We start from the raw sequence: 19,084 nt of genomic DNA, 5'->3' as shown, positions 1-19,084 counted from the left end.
CCAGAAGGGGATGTCACTCTGAAATGTAAAGACGCCTAATTTTAAAAAATATAGTAGACAACAGACGTGGGTGGAGCGTGATGCTCTATTGGATTGCCACTTGGACGTGTTCAGTACAGTATATTACAGATGTCCAAGTGTGCATGTGTTTATGGATGTCTGATATCTGTAGTCAGGTGCCTGTCAGCTTTTGAACTATGAGCTGATAACAATTTAGATGGTTCTTTTCCTCTTAAGTCAACTGGAAACAGCGTCCCAAAAAAAAAAAAAGGGAAATTCAAAATTTGATGTATCTGACCACAGAACTGTTTCCCATTTTGAGCTTTGGCCCAGAGAAGACAGCAGCATGTCTGGACTGTGTTCACATATGGCTCCTTCTTCATATGATACAGCTTTAACTTTCATTTGTGGGTGGAACAGCCAACTGTGTTGCCCATCTGTACTTCTGAGAATCTCTGAGTTTAACTGGAGCATTTTACAGAGGCAGTCATTATACTGACCTGTTGCCAATTAACCTCTCTAGTTATAACTAGCATAGTTTAACAAATCATTGTATTCTCTTTTTGTTGACATTTAACACACCCCCTTCCTTTTTTCAACACTTTAGTGTTGTTGTTAAAGCTAAAGCTATATTGTTTTCTAAGTGACTGTGGATGTAAAAATCAGTTATACTGATGCTGCCACTATCTTAACTCTGTGTTGCCATAAGCTTGAATAAAAAAAATAAGGTTGTGTCATACTTTTAAGACAAAAAGACAAAATCACTGGCATGTCCTTATTCATAAAGCTGTACTCAGTCTGCTTCCATTATGCTTATGTGATTTTATTCAAGTGAGAACTAGAAGCAACAGTCTCTGCTCTGGGACTTACTTTTGCAATCTGTCCCCAAAGTGCAACTGGAAATGGGCAAAAGGAGTTTCAGGTATGCTGCTCCAGCAGCTTGGAGTCTGCTGCAGGAAACTTCATGTCTCGGGGAACTTTTGAATCTTTTACAAAGTGAATTAAAGTTGTTCATTCATATCATTCTCATAGGAAATGTTTCCTTTTTTGTGATTATGACCCAGCTCTGCAGCAGCACTTGTTAGTATAATTCAGTTTAGACATCTGTTGGAGAGCAGTTTGCTCACTAGAGGGCAGACCTCCATCAAATTCAAAAGGAACATTTCGATTCTGCTGAGAAAGAGATGTAAAGCTTAGTACTGATCGTCTTTAGTATGACACGGTGAAACACCTTCATAGGGCACATGGTGAGTATTGAAGACATTCATAATGCAAAGTTATTGAAAAATTTAAAATTTACTTAAAAGAAACACACTGTAAAGTGTAATCTGAAAGGGAACCTGAGGTCACAGACATTATTAAAAAGCATTTTTTACTGTTCTTATAAACAGGGCTTGACATTAACTTTTTGCTCACTGGTGAACGTGGCTACTTGTTTATGAAAATTTACTAGCCACTGAGCATTTCCACTGGCCACAATTGTGTTGACTGGAAACTATGTGTGACATTGCAAATTGTGGATGTCTGGTATGAGATGAAACACATGCTCCATTTCCTTCTTTAATGGACACTAAGTTTATACTAATATTAAAACATTGACTTTGAATTAACATTATGAAAAAAAAATCAGAAATGCAGCTGGTTTCATCTAAATCTCACTCAGACAAATATCCATCAGAGAATGTTGAGGTTGTGACACTGATAAATTCCACTGGCCAATGTGGCTAGCTGAAGTCAACCTGGTACCCACCAGAGCTGAAATCAACCCGCGTTTGGCTAGTTGGCTAGTGTACATGTCAAGCCCTGCACCCTTATCTAGAAAATTTTGCCTGCAAAAGCAGTGTCTGTAGTCTAAATTAGTCCGATAAATGAAGTGTTAGAGTCATAACTATTGATGTTACCGTGACTGGCTGCAGTTAGTCCATGCGTCCACAAGAGGGCAGCATTTCCCCTTGAATGTAGAATACACCTGAGGAAAAATACCCAAACAGGCTTATAGATTCTCAAATCCCAACAGCAAAAGGAGCTAACAAATAAAAAAAAATATGAGCAAACAAGTTAAAAAAATTTTCAAAATGAACTAACAAATCTATCAAAATACTAGCAATTACCGATTCTCAAATCCCAACAGCAAAAAGAGCTAAAAAATTAATCAAAATACTCGCAAATGAGTTAACAATGTTTGATTAACCTTTATGTAGAAAATTTTGCCTGCAAAAGCAATGTCTGTAGTCTAAATTAGTCTGATAAATGAAGTGTTAGAATCATAACTATTGATGTTACCTTGACTGGCTAAAGTTAGTCCATGCGTCCACAAGAGGGCAGCATTTCCATTTGAATGTAGAATACACCTGAGGAAAAATACCCAAACAAGCTTACTAATTCTCGATTCCCAACAGCAAAAAGAGCTAACAAATTAATCAAAACACTTGCAACAGAGTTCACAATTATTCCTTTACCTTTATCTAGATAATTTTGCCTGCAACAGCAGTGTTGTTAGTCTAAATTAGTCCGATAAATGAGGTGTTAGAATCGTAACTATTGATGTTACCATGACTGACTGCAGTTAGTCCATGCGTCCGCAAGAGGGCAGCATTTCCCCTTGAGTGTAGAATACACCTGAGGAAAAATACCCAAACAAGCTTACCAAATCTCAACTCCCAACAGCAACAAGAGCGAACAAATAAAAGAAAATACTAGCAACAGAATTAACAATTTTCCTTTACCTTTATGTAAAAAAAAAAAAAATGCCTGCAAAAGCAATGTCAGTAGTCTAAATTAGTCCGATAAATGACATGTTAGAATCATAATCAGATGTTACCTTGACTGGCTGCAGTTAGTCCATGCGTCCACAAAAGGGCAGGATTTCCATTTGAATGTAGAATACACCTGAGGAAAAATACCCAAACAAGCTTATCAATTCTCAAATCCCAACAGCAAAAGGAGCGAACAAACTAATCAAAATACTAGCAAACGAGCTTATCTAGGTAATTTGACGTGCTAAAGCAGGGTCTGTTGAGCTAACAAATTAAACAAAATACGAGCCAACAAGTTAACAATTATTAACATATCTTTATGTAGAACATTTGGCCTGCCAAAGCAGTGTTTGTAGTCTAAATTAGTCCGATAAATGATGTGTTAGAATCATAACTATTGACGTTACCTTCACTGGCTGCAGTTATTCCATGTGTCCACAAGAGGGCAGCATGTCCCCTTGAATGTAGAATACACCTGAGGAAAAATACCCAAACAGGTTTACAGATTCTCGAATCACAACAGCAAAAGGAGCTAACAAATTAATCAAAATACTAGGTAAGAGTTAACAATTTTTCATACACACCTATCTAGGAAATGTGCGTGCTTAAGCAGTGTCTGTAGTCTCAATTAGTCCGATAAATGACATGTTAGAATCATAACTATTGACGTTACCTCGACTGGCTGCAGTTTGTCCATGTGTCCACAAGAGGGCAGCATTTCCCCTTGAACGTAGAATACACATGAGAAAAAATACCCAAACAAGCTTACCAATACTCGACTCCCAGCAGCAAAAGGAGATAACAAATTAATCAAAACAATAGCAAACGAGTTAACAATTTGTCATACACCCTTACAGGGCTTGACACTGAATTTTTTTTCTCACTGTTCGATGTGGCTACTTGTTCACGAAAAGTTACTAGCCACTGAGCATTTCCACTGGACACAATTGTGTTGATTGGAAACTATGTGTGACATTGCAAATTGTGTTTGTTGGGTATGAGATGAAACACATGCTCCATTTCCTTCTTTAATGGACACTAAGTTTATACTAATATTAAAACATTGACTTTGAATTAACCTTATTCAAAAAAGGAAGAAATGCAGCTGCTTTCATCTAAATCTCACTCAGAGAAATATCCATCAGCGAATGCTGAGGTTGTGACACTGATAAATTCAACGGGCCAGTGTGGCTAGTTGAAGTCAATCTGGTACCTGCCACAGCTGAAATCCACCCACATTTTGCTAGTTGGCCAGTGTACATGTCAAGCCCTGCTTATAAACCACAGAACAGAAATTATGTGAAAGGGTTAATTTGAATAACCCCTGAGTAGCTTTACTTTCTTTACTCACTGTTATTCTCCATATTTACAGTATGCAGATAAAAAAGATATGAATATTTCGCTGCTGATGATATTGATGCATAAACATCCTCCAAGGTTACAGCCAGCTGGGAGTTTAACTAACTGAAAAGAAGAGGAGTAACTGAGACCACAAGAGCCAGAACTTTTTAAGTTGCAAAAAAACAATAAAATTTAATCATGCCACCACCAAACGAACTTTCCTGAAATTCTGACACTTCCTGCTTCTCTCATACAAGTATTTCATGTTGGACATTTTCAGGGGCATAGTTAGGGATTTTGGGCCCCCAGGAAGAATATTATACAGGACCCCCATTAATCTGCTAGCCAAGCAACTAAAGTTGCACAAGTTTTACAAATATCTAAGCATTTTAATATATTGGCCCAGGTAATCAGTACCCCCCCCCCGTCTGTGGACATTTTAAACCAGAACACATCCATGCACTCACATTAAGAAAATGACAGAAAAGCACGTGTAGTATGAAAAGAAGAGGGTTACTGGTTTTCAACTGTTCATTTTCGCTTTCTGAGTGTGTGTAGCAATCAGGTTAAACACCACCTCCTCCAGGTGTTTTCCCAACCAAAGAGTATACCTGTGAAAAATAACAGCCTCCTGCTTTCTCACTTCTTGTTTCTTCCATTTGAATGCTTTCTGTTATTATAAAAGTCTTAAATTTATTTTCCCGAGTAAGTTTTCAGATAATTACTTTATCTTTATTTCTTTGGATTTATGACTTCTTATCCTGCACTGATCAGTGTCTTTGGTGTTTATATTCTGCGCTGAATAATAACCTTAGGCTCAATTACAACATGTGAACTTGCTGTTTTTAGTGCAGGTGCTTGTATTACAGGATAATGTTGCAGTACGTAAGTGTTGATAATTATGGATTCCAGCCATTCCTGAGCTTCACTGTTTAAAACCTGAGCTTACTCCTGACAATAGGCCTCACACCTCCTCCTTTCCTCTGATGTTTCACATTTTAGCCCTCTCATTTTGCGTCATTTCCCATTGGCTCAACCATTCCCTAGTTTAAACATGTTACCATTGTGTGTTTCTTTTCCACTCCAATTTCAATTTCCAGACATGTTCATTAGCAGCATACTATAAGTTTCCTTTGTCCATCACATCTGACCTTAGCACTCACTCATACATCCAACCTTTGCAGGGAGACTGTTGCCATATTAGGCGGCGGCTGGTCAGGGTTATTTGATATGTATCAGTTGACTCGGCTGGCACCACATAATGAGCTTGTCGATGGAGATTGTCATCATCTCTTGATAATTCCTGGTGCAAATCCTGTCAGTGATGAGACGTCCCGCTGTCTTCTCTCCATGAAACAACACAGAACAAAAAAAAAAGAAAAGAAAAAAAGTTCCCATTTTCCAAAATGTTCCATACATTATACTCTATTCTGCCACTGTCTGAAGCAACAAGTAGGCCAAGAGAGCAAATCTACAACTCCAGCAACTTGGTGTGTGTTGTTCGAGTCAACTATTATTGTTCCTTTTTGAGTTGGGTCTGCTGTTACCCAGACCAGTGTCAATGATTTGGTCTATGTTTTCCCTTTTGTGGTGGAACCAGATCCATGGTCCTCCACTGACTGTAGATTTTTCCATTATCCCACTGAAATGAAAAAAATTAAGTTACCAGAAACATAACTTCCTTGTATTTCTACCTTGTGTCCATATGTAAAAGGGCAACAATAAAGTCCACATGGAACAAGGTTTGTGACAGACTGAGGTAGACTGATTGGCAGTTGAGCATGTAAAATCTACAGGCATATGCAGGAAAAGTTTCCCTTAAGGGTTACTGATATTGTTACCAACTTTGCCATTTGTCATTCACCTGGACACTGTATACTGTAGGTTAAATGTTCATTATAATCCTTTACCACCAGTACACTGTAGACTTTTTTCAATGTCAATCAAAAAAAATAATTTTACCCTCTACATACCTCTACAAGAAGCATCCCCACAGCATGATGCTGCAACCACCATGCTTCATAGCGTGGATAGTGTGTTTGGTGTCTGCCAAACATAGTGTCTTTTTTGATGACCAAAAAGTGCCTTTTTGGTCTCATCAACCAAAGAACGTTCTTTCACCTGACCATGGAGACTCCCACATGACTTTTTTGTGAACTCTAATTGAGATTTGATATGAGATTTCTTCAACAGTGGCTTTCTCTTTGCCATCCTCCCACAACGCTTTAAATGGAGAAGAACCCGGGAAACAGTTGTTTTGTGCAGTCTCTCCCATCTCAGCTGCTGAAGCTTGTATCTCCCTCAGAGCAGTCATATGTGTCTTGGTGGCCTCTCTCACTAGTCTCCTTCTATTACTCAGTTTGTGAGGATGGCCTGATCTAGGTAGATTTACTCATGTGCCATGTCGTTCCATTTCTTGATGATGACTTTATCTGCAATCTGATTCTTCACATTTTCTGTAACTTTTTCTGAGTTGCTTTAAGTGTTCTTTTGTCTTCATGGTATAATGGCAGACAGGAATACTGATTAACCAGTTACTGGACCTTTTAACCCTTGGGGGATACTTTTTATAGGCCTCACAGCAAGAAAGTTCCTGGTTTGAATCCCTGTTGGACAGGGCCTTTTCATGTAGAGTTCCCATGTTCTCCCTGTGCAGACATGGGTTCTCTCAGGGCACTACAGCTTCCTCCCACAGACAAAAGACATGCTCAGTTAGGTCAATTTGTGACTCTAAATTGCCCATAGGTGTGAGCAGAAGTGTGGATTGTTTGTCTAAACAGGGGTGGACTCAGGGTGTTTGAGGGGCAGGGGTGGACAATGATAAAAGGACACCTGCTGTCTGTGGTTGGGCACCAGCACATGAAAAGTTGCCCAACATTTAAGGTGCAATAGCTACAAAATCAATTAAGATCAAAAGTTTTTTAATTAAGATTATATCTACTATACCTCTGGTAAATAAATGGACAAGGAATTCTGAGGTATTTATTTGTTTATTTTCACGAAGATACGCAAGACAGGATGTCAGTGAAAATGACCTGTATTCCAAGACACTATAGTGCATTTTCTCTACAGTTGGACGTGTGCCCACTGAGGTTTCATCCACTGAGAGTGAAACCCTAGTGGACCTGTTATCAGTTTGTCCAGAGGAAGGGCACCACTGAGGGCACTTTGGCTGATTTTATCCACCAGAACGGCACCCTAGAGAGCAATTTGTCAGGTAGTAGTCTGTGTAAAATTTTGTCCACTTCGGGGTACTTTGTCAAATATTGGTTAAGAGGGCTCTTAAAAAGGCAATTTGTCAAATTTTGGAAAAACTGAGAGGGCACTTAAAGGGCACTTTGTCAAAGTTTGACCACTTAGAAGGTGTTTTGCCAAATATTGACTAATTTGAGGGCACATAGGAGGACACTGTCCCAAATTTGTCCACTTAGAGGGAACTTTGTCAAATATTGACTTAGAGGGCACTTAAGAAAAACCTGACATGCCAGATGGATGTGTTTCACACAACCATCTGGGAAAGCTTCAATAAGAAACATTTGAGAAAAGGCAGAGGCTTTGAAAAAAACTCTGAGTGTTATGGATGAATGTTCTGTCTGTCACATCTCTACGGGCCAATAAGTGCAACACAACACATGACGTAGCTGCCATCGAGCTGTGCGTGCGCAGCTACTGAGGAATAACTCGAAACATGGCGACTATAGACATGTAAGTACTCAACTTTTGTTGTTTTTGAAAAGAAAACAACCCACTGCTGTTCTTTGATCTTCTTTTAACAAAGAAATGTCATCAAGTTCTGATAAAACTGGCACTTTAGCAGCATCCACGCTAATCTCTGCCTCCATAACTGCACCAGCTCTTGCTGCTGCTTGTTTACGTCACGACTCTGCTGCGCCTGAAAGTACTGCCCCTCGTCGCTGATTGGTCCTGTCACTTTCTAACCGGGCCCAAACGGTTCAGATGGGAGCTTAACAACATGGATTCGCCAGTGAGAAACAAGGAAACAGGCGTATCCTTCTGCTTTGTAAGGTTAACTTAAGAAGGCGTTAAGTCAAATTTTGGATACTTGGGGGCACTTTGTCAAATATTGACCACTTAGAGGGCATCTTTCAAATAATGGCTACTTATAGGACATTTAAAAGGGCACTGTGTCAAATTTTGTCCACTTTGAGGGCACTTAAGAAGGCATTTAGTCAAATTTTGGATACTTGTCAAATGTTGTCTACTAAGAGGGCCTCTTTCAAATAGCTACTGGCTACTTTGAGGACACTTTAGAGGGCACTTTAGAGGGCACTTTGTCAAATTTTGTCTAATTCAAAGGGGAACTGAAGAGGACACTTCACTGCATTCACTATTTTCAGCAGTGAATGCAGTAAGATGGACCCCCCATAGGGAGGATTCCTACTGTCATTGCAAACTTTGTGCTTTTTGAGCCACTACTGCAGAATACATTTTTCCAGCACTTGGGACCACCCACTGGCCTTGAGCCCCTAGCAATGCCTTGTTTATTGACAAGCAGCACCTCTGTAGAGTGCAAAGTCAACTGGAGTCAAATTCCTTTAAAGTAAATCTGGCCACCAAAGGCCACAGATGATCTGGGAATGCAAAGTGATGGGCCCAACATACACTAAGTCACCTGAAAAACTATTTTCCTTATTTCCCTTAACATTTGCTTGTTATGATAGATTAATCATCAAACTCATAGAGTCAAAAATCACCTTTGTTGGTGTTAAAGCGACAGTCAAGTTAAAGTCTCCATGTAACAGAGAGTATTCTGCAATAAATCCAACTATATTAACCACAGAGGAATTTCTGAGTAATATTTACCTAGCCTCACAGAACTGGGTGGGGTCCAGCATTGTGCAGGGGAACCACCAGACTACCTGCTCATGTTTTCCCGGGATAGCAGAGTTAGCGGCCGGTGACGGCACTGGCCCCTCCTCCTCCTCCTCCCGTTAGTCTCAGTCGTGTATTTACTGTACCGCTGCAGCCCGCAGACCGCGCTCATTCAGGCGGTGTGGGACGGCGTGTGTGGGTGAGTGTGAGTGTGTGAGAGAGAAAGTTTGAGTGAGTGAGTGTGTAAGGGAGAGGGGAGAAGAGGAGGGAAGGGGGACAGGAGTTGTAGGAAACTACTGAGCAGGTGAGTACTCCATCTTTTCCTTCCGTCTTTGCGAACATGACTCTCACGCGCGCGACCTCAGTGAACTGAACTAGCTTAAATCGCCCTTGTACAGTTACTTTATTTACCATAATATTTAAACAATGCCAATCATTTTGTGCTTTTTTTTCTTGCAAAAGCATCTTAATAAAACTTAATTAACCTACTGCACCTATTATAACCCCGTACTGTAATGCTTTACTCAATAAATTATGGTTTGGACTTTATTGTGTTATCATGCTAGCTGGTTTAATTTATCTTTTGACCGTTAGGTTAGTTTGACTTTTAACTTAGCTAAACTAAGGGTTAGCTATCTCGGCTTTACTCTTTTTGTGAGGCTTTTTAAAAATAAAATATAACCACAAACTTCATATTTATGCAGTGTTATTTCAATGTGTTTAATTATATAGAGCCCTACTCTGTTGTAAATACCTGCCACAGTACTCGTATTACAAATTTAATTGTAGGCTACAGTGTCTTCATGAGCATTTATAAATGCTTGGTATATTTTTGCACAGTTATAACTTTGAAGCCTCCTGAGCAGTGTTAGTTTTGGTATCCATTTTAAATGAAGTCTTAGTCTCAGGTAAGTTTCTGTTTTTTTCACGTTAGTTATTTTTACTCTTTAAAATTTTAAGTCATTGAAAGTCCTTGCATTTTAGTCCTTACTTTTTGTCACAAATTTAATTACGTTTGAACTACTTTAATCACCATTAAATCGCCAAAATTTTGAAATGAATATAAATGCCAATAAAAGGAGTGCACGCTAGAGAGACACAGATACAGATCTCAGTATCGGGTGTTGGTGCCAATACCAAGCCTAAGTGCTTGCACTCATAAAACATAATACTTATTTGCAGATGACATCACACAGCAGCAGAGAATCCTTGGAGGCCAATTAATGATTTCTGTATAGAGAAATGCAACCAAAAAGGTCACGTTCTGAGCCTTTTGTGACTATGCCAAATGTTCAAAGTTAAAAAATAAACTTAAAACAAAAAAGTATGGCAATTTGTGTTTGGTACATTATTTCTTTTTTGTAACAATGCTTCTTGGTAATAAATGTTATACTGTTGGAAGCCTGCTTATTACCCTTTTAAATGATGCCACATTTGTAAGGATCATGCATTTGTGGGATGAGCAGCAGAGCTGAGTGTGTGGTTTGCGGCCATGAAAAATGTGCCAGATCTTCTCTGCCAATGCCAAACAGCTTATTTTGCTGTTGCTATTGATTCTTGTTTTGAGCTTCTGGTACTCGGCAGCACCTGCCCTGCTACAGCGGTCAGTAGATGTCTGCTTCAAGAATTGGCATGCCACGTTTGACTGATCTGGATAGGGCCCGTCGGTTGGGCAACTTCAAGCTGGTGTTCCGCAAAACCAAGTTGTGGCATTGTTTGGAGTGAACCCCAGTACCATCTCCAAACTGAAGGCCAAGTTCCATATAACAGGGAATGTCAGAGACAGGCCGCGAAGTAGGCGTCCCAAGAAGACAACACCCCAAGAATACTGTTTTTTCACCCTGTCAGCAAGAACTCTATCCTCCAAGATGACAACACTCGCCCCCACAGAGCGGGGTTTATTAGAGACTACCTCCAGAATTTGGGAGTGGAGAGGATGGAATGGCCTGCCAGCAGTCCTGACCTTAACCCCACTGAACATTTGTGGGATCAGCTTGGGTGTGCTGTTCGTGCCAGAGTGACCAACACAACCATGCTGGCTGACTTGCGACAATGCTGGTTGAAGAATGGGATGCCATCCCACAGCAGTGTGTGTGAGACCAGGCTGGTGGCCATCATGAGGAGGAGGAGCCAGGCTGTTGTGGCTGTTTATGGTGCTTCCAAACACTATTGTTAAATTGTCAATGTGTCTTATTTCTTCAAACTTCAATAATCTAATCCACCAAACACCAAACAAGAGTCAATGGCAGAATCAGCTGTTTGGCATTGGCAGAGAAGATCTTGCACATTTTTCATGGGCACAACCCACACAATCAGCTCTGCTGCTCATTCCACAAATGCATGATCCTTACAAATGTGGCATCATTTAAAAGGATAATAAACAGACTGTCCAACGGTATAAGATTTATTACCAAGAAGCATTGTTAGAACAAAGAAATAATGTACCAAACACAAATTGCCATACTTTTTGTTTTAAGTTTATAAACATTCTCAATTCTTGAACTTCTTTTGTGTCCCAAAAGTAGTGAAATATTCAAGCGTTTTTTTTTTAAAGGGCAGTGGGCAGGATTTTAAAAAAGCCTGAGTCTAAAGCCTGGATAAGCGATGCCTCGCAATGCTTGTGTTTGGTCTGATTCAACAAAATGGTTCAGTTTGCTACACTACAGTTAAACCCTGATCTTGCTTGTGTTTTCACAACTGATGTCCGTCCCAGCCAGTCTAGATTGTTGTGACAGGAAGTCCATCTCTTTTAAGAGATCCAGATCATTTGGCTCAGCTCAGTAGAGCTGGTTGTTTGGCTCCCAAATGGCTCTGCATTTGGTACCAGTTTTGCTTATTGAATGTGATTTGAATAATAACAAAGGGTGGAGGAAAAAAACTCTGAATAGGTGCTAGCTACAAAACACATTATAGAGCAGTTTCATTGAACAGGCTCGTTTGTGAACAGCTTGGTCGCTAACCTTACAAAGTTTATTCAATTTATTCTCTTCAATTGAGTTAATTTTAATTAAAAGTGTGCTTGTGACAAAATGAGGATTTTTTTTACATGTTAAAGGTGCTAGCTAGGTGCTAGCCTTGCCTCTCAGCTCAGTACTAGACTTCTCAAGACTCTTGTCTCCCTTCATCTGGCGATACAACGCTAGATGTTTTGAGGCCTGCAGAACTGAGTATTTGTGATACTCATCACCTCCATGCCAGGTAAATCAGTTAAATTGAGGTGAAAATCACTTTTTGGTGAAGTGGTAAAGTGAAGGGATAGTACTCCATGTATGATAAGTGCAGGACACAGTTCCTTATAGAACTATTAAGGACTAACTTTCCTCTGTTCCCATTAATTCCTAATGGCTGTACCCCACTTTCTGTTTGGTGATTTAACCCCTATATTAATGTTTATATTGCAACTAAAATAGCAGATGCAACACATAGAACAAGATGAAAACAAGACTGTTTCAACTTGAAAAGCATGTTCTTCTTAGTATTATTTTGAAACGATTCATTGCTTCAATCCTGAAACCCGAGTTTGAGGTGTGTATTCAGCTGAATTTTGTGATGTCATCTAATGTAGAGCTTATCCAAGTGTAAGTCATATGCACTGGCAGTGGACTTGACAGTTAATTATATGTTTTAAAGTATGAGGTAATCCATTGGCTAATTACACATTTCAGAATGAATCAAAGGTAACAGGTGCCTTGACAAGTTGGGAGGAAACTGGACCTGAAGTTTACAGTTGAAAACTTTTACTCAACAGCTTGCTCTGTGTGTGTGCATGTGTGTGTGGGCCCACACTCTCACCCACACCAGTGGGTCACATATGCCTGGGAGCAGAAATTCAGACACTGTTGCACACATTCCTTTCAGATTATCCAGCAGCAGGTTAAAAGAGTGAATGGCTCAAATTCACGATCTGAAATTGCATGAATGAAATTTTCTTCTTCAGAGGGAAATCAAATGACAGTGGTGTGTTGTTTCTTCAACACCCTAGAGCTGATACTAGATATGTGTATCAACACATACAGTAAATGATGCTTTTTGGGAGAGGGTCATTCCTTAAAAATTCACCAGCTTTATATTTTGTAACAGCCTTTGAGGAAGGAAAGGAACCACTCGAAAGAAGGCCATACTGGCATATATATCCTTTCACCAGCTTGTCATGGTATTTAGACGATTTTGTGTTTGGTGGTACATGTTCCCATGGCCCTTGAAGGCTTAGTCTAACTTTAATCAGCTCAAGAACCTGGCCTCTCGCCCTGCTGTTGAGATCAACTCTAACCTGAAGGGTTAAGAGGATCCACGGGGCGCTCAGACCTCAACTGACCATGTGGGAAAGAGGGAAGCTGGCTGATGCCTGCTTTTTCTATCGGTTAACTGAATATAGTTTGACCACTGGGAAGGTTTCAAAGGCACCGAAGGAAAGGACCAATTTGGCTTGCTTGTTCAAATATAGTGCCAGTCAGTTCCCAAAGCATTCAGATATATCTCATTTTATGTAATGGTCTTTCAAATTGTTAAAATTGTGTGAGGAGGGCACAGGTGATGTACTATACCTGGTCTATTTTATTTCCAGCCAACCTATATCAGGGTGAATTTCCAGGTGACAAGTTACTATCCCTTCTATGTAGTTTTAAAAAATCATTATCAGCTGTAGATAGGGGTGATACAAACTATTGATTTGCCTTCTGGGTTTTAGGAGAGCTTGTTTAAACTGGTTGTGAATATTGATTGTAGCTATAATGTAGGTGTGATGATCTTAAATTTCCGGTAGTTACAGGTGTCATTTCTGAACTTTGATGTGACTCAGATACAGAAGTTTTTGTACATGTTTTAAGTTCTCAGACACCTGTATGTTTTAGCAGGTTTTAATTAATGGCAGCGACACAGTGCTAGTAGTTTGATACATCTAGAGTTCAGTGTGTTTGTGCTTGTAAGAGGATGCTCAGTTGTAATTATGATGTATGTGTGCCTCTGTACTTGGATAATCTATAGATCAGGAGGCCTCTCCAGGGACTCCTCACTGCTGTCGGCCACTTTGTGCTCTATCAGTGCAGCTTTGATATCTGAGCCTCCGCCAGGGCCTCTGCAGGCTCAGACTCATAATCATTTCCCCTGATATAAATCAACCCCTTGTTTGCCACATGCTGACAAAACAGACTGATTACAGCTAATCCTTTCTTTTGTGTCTGTCTCTTTTTCCTGTTTTAAAGTTATTGTTCTTGTCAATCATCAAGTTAATTCAACTCAGACTTTATACAGTACAGTACAGTTGACTTGTTGTGCTTTCAAATATAAGTGAAGGCTATAAAATGTAAAAAGTATTCCACAATTGACAGCCTTTTCGCTAGGTTAAGAAGTGATCATGTGATGTTTTTGTGATACCATTGTATCACTGTGTAATACAGTGAGGACCTTTTGGTTTCATGACGTTTATGGAAGGTCAACACATTACTGTAATTTTCAAAAAAATCCCAGCTTCCTTAGGTTTTTCTCTCTTTCTCAGTGACGCTGATATGGGATGTCTGTGCATGGAGTAGTTGTCTACTTTGGCTTTCAGTTAAAGACAAAGTGTTCATTAAATCACTTTACAGAGCTTCTAGGCTCCCTGAAAAACAAATTAAATTCTGATTATGATCACTGGCCTGATGAGCTGCAATCTACATCAATTACCTTCTGTTAGTGGAATCATTTTCCCAACTCACACATGCCCATACCAGGAGGACATTTACACTGAAAACATTACATCACAGATTGTCTCATCTAAAACAGGAATTGCAATTTCCCTTTGTACTGAGAAAGTTGTCATGAATTCCTGTTTATCTCTCATACAAGCAGGAAGTTTCTAGAAGCATTGATTGCCCCTCTGGTTTTTTGATTTGTTAGTTTTTTTAATCATTTACAGTAGATTAGGTCAAATAGTCTAAAAATAAAGTATTGGATTTTTGCATGTCTAAAAACCCCTCTGTTTCAGCCCTGTTTAGAACAAGCTGTTTCTGTGTCTGTGGCTTTAAATGTTAATGAGCTGTCTGACAGCATAATTAAGAGGCGAAATTTTTTTTTCTCTTTTAATAGCTTTGTAGTAATTAAATCAGCAGTGTTCTGAATTTAATTTGATTGGCTGATTCTGATTTTCATTTTTTTTCCTGGTCTGGCCTAAGGAGAAATGTATTGGATGATGCAGATTTTATTTTCTTAAAAAATCTCTTATTGACATCAAAAAGTTTACCGTTTTTGTTTTTTTTAACCTTATCTTTAATGGATTTTTTAATTTCATGTTCATAAAAAATCTTCCAAACTGCTGGAGGTCACATGACCATCTCTGGTTTAAACTTAAACTAATCTCCACCAGAAATCTGTGTCACTGCCTTTATTTCCTGTATTCTTGTTTACTTTTCTCCTTAATTTATGCGTGGGTTGTTTTTTTAAAAATATTTTTGGCTAAATAAAATAAAATCTATTTAAATGATTTGTGAATTTAATTTCTATATATAGTTCACATGATAGAGAGAAATAATTGGTCATCATTAAAGTAATTTTCATCTCTCCTTGTTAATGTAACTAGGAAATTAATCAAATCACAAAAAAACATGTTTACTGCAGTTTTATTCTCTTTTACTCCTGAAGGAATTATAAATTACACAACAAATAAGTGGATCAGAGACTTTCACTCAGCTGCAACTAAGAATCTTCTACCTGACTGCCTCTCTCGTCTCTGCCTTAGACAATAAATATTTGTGGGTGCACAAACAATGTGTTGAATATGCTATAAATATGCAAATAATTCATGTAAAGCTATAGCCTACTTCTGACTGAAACCCATTCTCCTCAGTCACTCATTTGCAAGCTGATATTTGTTCACTTGAATTAAGAATATAATGGAAATATAGGCTAAATTGATGAACAGCGCTGCCCAGCACACTTGTGCATAAGTGAGACACAGTGGGAGCATGCAGTGAATTCATGCAGACGCAGATCCTACAGGGATATGAGGTGGAGAGGAACAGAAACAGGAGGGAAAGTTCTTTTTTACCTGGAGTTTTTCAAACCCTTGTCTCCTCCAGGCTTTGAGTGTCTGAAGTTCAATCACACAGTGCAGCGCATTCGTCCAAGCCACAGACTTTGGAGCTGTTTGCTTAGCACAACATGGCTCATGTGGCCATACGCTATGGTTAACTGCTGAGCAGGCCAATGGGATGCTTGCTATATGAAATCTTTGTTGGTGGGGTAAATTAGACTATAGCGATGAAAATTAGACTATGGCGGAGGGCCATGGTCTGAGTAATTGATGGGAAACCCTGAGTGTGTAACACCAGCAATATCACCAATATAAAACATGTACACACATGGACAAAATTGTTGGTACCCCTCTGTTAATGAAAGAAAAACCCACAATGGTCACAGAAATAACTTGAATCTGACAAAAGTGATAATAATGAATTGATTGAATTGAATTGAATTGTGGTTCAATAGAATTATTTTAAAAAACAAACTCATGAAACAGGCCTGGACAAAAATGATGGTACCCTTAACTTAATATTTTGTTGCACAACCTTTTGAGGCAATCACTGCAATAAAACGATTTCTGTAATTTTCAGTGAGACTTCTGCACCTCTCAGCAGGTATTTTGGCCCACTCCTCGTGAGCAAACTGCTCCAGTTGTCTCAGGTTTAAAGGGTGTCTTCTCCAGACAGCATGTTTGGAGCTCCTTCCACAGATGTTCAGGGCTCATAGAAGGCCACTTCTGAATAGTCCAATGTTTTGCCCTTAGCCATTTTTGGGTGTTTTTAGCTGTGTGTTTTGGGTCATTATCCTGTTGCAAGACCCATGACCTGCGACTGAGACTAAGCTTTCTGACACTGGGCAGCACATTTCTCTCTAGAATACCTTGATGGTCTTGAGATTTCATTACCCTGCACAGATTCAAGACACCCTGTGCCAGATGCAGCAAAGCAGCCCCAGAACATAACAGAGCCTCCTCCATGTTTCACAGGAGGGACAGTGTTCTTTTCTTGGTATGCTTCATTTTTGCGTCTGTGAACATAGAGCTGATGTGCCTTGCCAAAAAGTTCCAGTTTTGTCTCGCCTGTCCATAGGACATTCTCCCAGAAGCTTTGTGGCTTGTCAACATGCAGTTTGGCAAATTCCAGTCTCACTTTTTTATGATTTGTTTTCAACAGTGGTGTCCTCTTTGGTCGTCTCCCATGAAGTCCACTTTGGCTCAAACAATGACGGATGGTGCGATCTGACACATGCACCTTGACCTTGGAGTTCACCTTTAATGTCTTTGGAGGTTGTTCTGGGCTCTTCTGTTACCTTTCGTATTATCCGTCTCTTTGATTTGTCATCACTTTTCCTCCTGTGGCCACGTCCAGGGATGTTGGCTACAGTCCCGTGGATCTTAAATTTCTGAATAATATGTGCAACTGTAATCACAGGAACATTGAGCTGCTTGGAGATGGTCTTATAGCCTTTACCTTTAACATGCTTGTCTATAATTTCTTTCTAATCTCTCTCTCCTTCGCTTCCTCTGGTCCATGTTTAGTGTGGTATACACCGTGTCACCAAACAGCACAGTGACTACTTGTCACCCTTTAAATAGGCCGATTGACTGATTAAAAGTTTGTAGACACCTGTGATGCTAATTAGAGGAAACACCTTGGTTGAGCATGGCCCTATGGTCACATTATTTTCAATCTTTTCTAGGGGTACCAACAATTTTGTCCACGTGTGTATGCTTTTTGATAAAATGCTTGGCCAAAGAATGGTTTTAAAGAACTCTTTTTCAATGCCACCTAACTGTGTTTACATTGTTTTCCTTTGCAGCACCTCCATGATTACATGGAGCATGTGTTTAGTTGTCCGGTTACAGATGTTGTGTCTGTTGTGATTGGCTCCGCGGTTTCAGAGCTATGAGACCAATTCTTTGGCAGGCTGATGGTGTATTACCCTCACACCTTTCAATGTGTGCTACCTTCATCAGCCCATCTTGAACTTTGTACTGCTGTACTTACATGAACCAAAACAACAAGTTGGAGTTGGAGCCAGGGTCTACTCTGCATTTATTTGAGCAAAACTTCAAAAGTACCCACACTTAATCATTAGGGAAAGTTGGACTGTCTTTACAGTCTAACAGTATTAGTATTACTGACCTGTTAAGGAAAGCAGCAGGGATTTTTACAAATAACCATTTCAAGAAATTTATGTAAGTGTTACTTGTGGGATGTTGGTTTCCGTGTTTTTATACCTTTTGCCGCTTGATGATAAGTTTCAGTGAATTTCTCACTGTCTGTGAGAGCTAGTAACACTGTGGTAATAGACGTTTTTGAAATGCCAGAGTGAGTGTCAAACAGTAATTTCCTTCATTTCTGGATTCACAGCTTTCCACAATAATAAATGAGGATATAAGAAGTGTCAAGTGCTAATGCTAGTATGCTACACTTACATTTTCTCAAATTTTCCCATGGGAGAATAGTTTTAGATAAAGCTGTACCTGGCTGATATGCACTTAATTAAACTAAAGCCCGAGGCTAAATGCTGCAGAGGTATATGTGGTGCAAAAGGATTCTGTTATAAAGGACAGTAACCTTGGTTGATTAAAAGAAGGATCAGATTTGTGTTAAGATTGCTTGCAGCATGCTTACATTGGGAAATGTAGCCATAAAGACTTCAGTAGTGTTACATTTTGATTGTTTGCAGACTTGATTTATGGCCATATGTGTTTTTCCCATATCAAGCCAAGCCCTTGCAACGTTAAGCCTCCAACTTAGAGTTTCCGTGTACATTTCCACATCTCACTTGATGATTTCCTGAATCTCTTGTCCAAACATGAGCAGGGATTGTGTGGCTGACGTGTGTCTGTGCTAAATGTAATCACTACAAAGGCTCCTGGCTGGCTATTGTCTGGTCATGCCCTCACGTGAGCCTTTTTTCAATGTCTAAGGTGCGTCATGAGGTTAGTCAAAGATTAATTTCAGTCATAAACCACCTACAAGGCTAGCCATGTGCGTTCAGAATGTTTTTCCAAATAGTTGTTTTTGGTCATAGTCGGAGATGCACACAAGTCATTTTTTGCAAGTCCAAGTCAAGTCTCAAGTCTTTGAGTGGCAAGTCCAAGTCAAGTCAAGTCTCATCTTTGGTCACAAGTCCAGGTCAAGTCTCAGGTC

General features: G+C 39.5%; 1 protein-coding gene across 1 annotated transcript in view; it reads left to right on the top strand.

Annotated features, from left to right (window-relative positions):
- Positions 1 to 9,117: 9,117 nt before the first annotated feature.
- The window catches only part of lamb2l (laminin, beta 2-like), an 86,506-nt gene continuing 76,539 nt past the window's right edge, over positions 9,118 to 19,084 (top strand). Inside the window, exon 1 of the mRNA XM_041799720.1 lies at positions 9,118 to 9,234. The gene's annotated coding sequence lies outside the window, so the exon portion shown is untranslated. The remainder of the gene's footprint in view (positions 9,235 to 19,084) is intronic.

This window comes from Cheilinus undulatus, linkage group 11 (assembly GCF_018320785.1).
Source record: "Cheilinus undulatus linkage group 11, ASM1832078v1, whole genome shotgun sequence".
In the NCBI taxonomy this organism is placed as follows: domain Eukaryota; kingdom Metazoa; phylum Chordata; class Actinopteri; order Labriformes; family Labridae; genus Cheilinus; species Cheilinus undulatus.
This window is presented reverse-complemented; position numbering and strand designations above follow the sequence as displayed.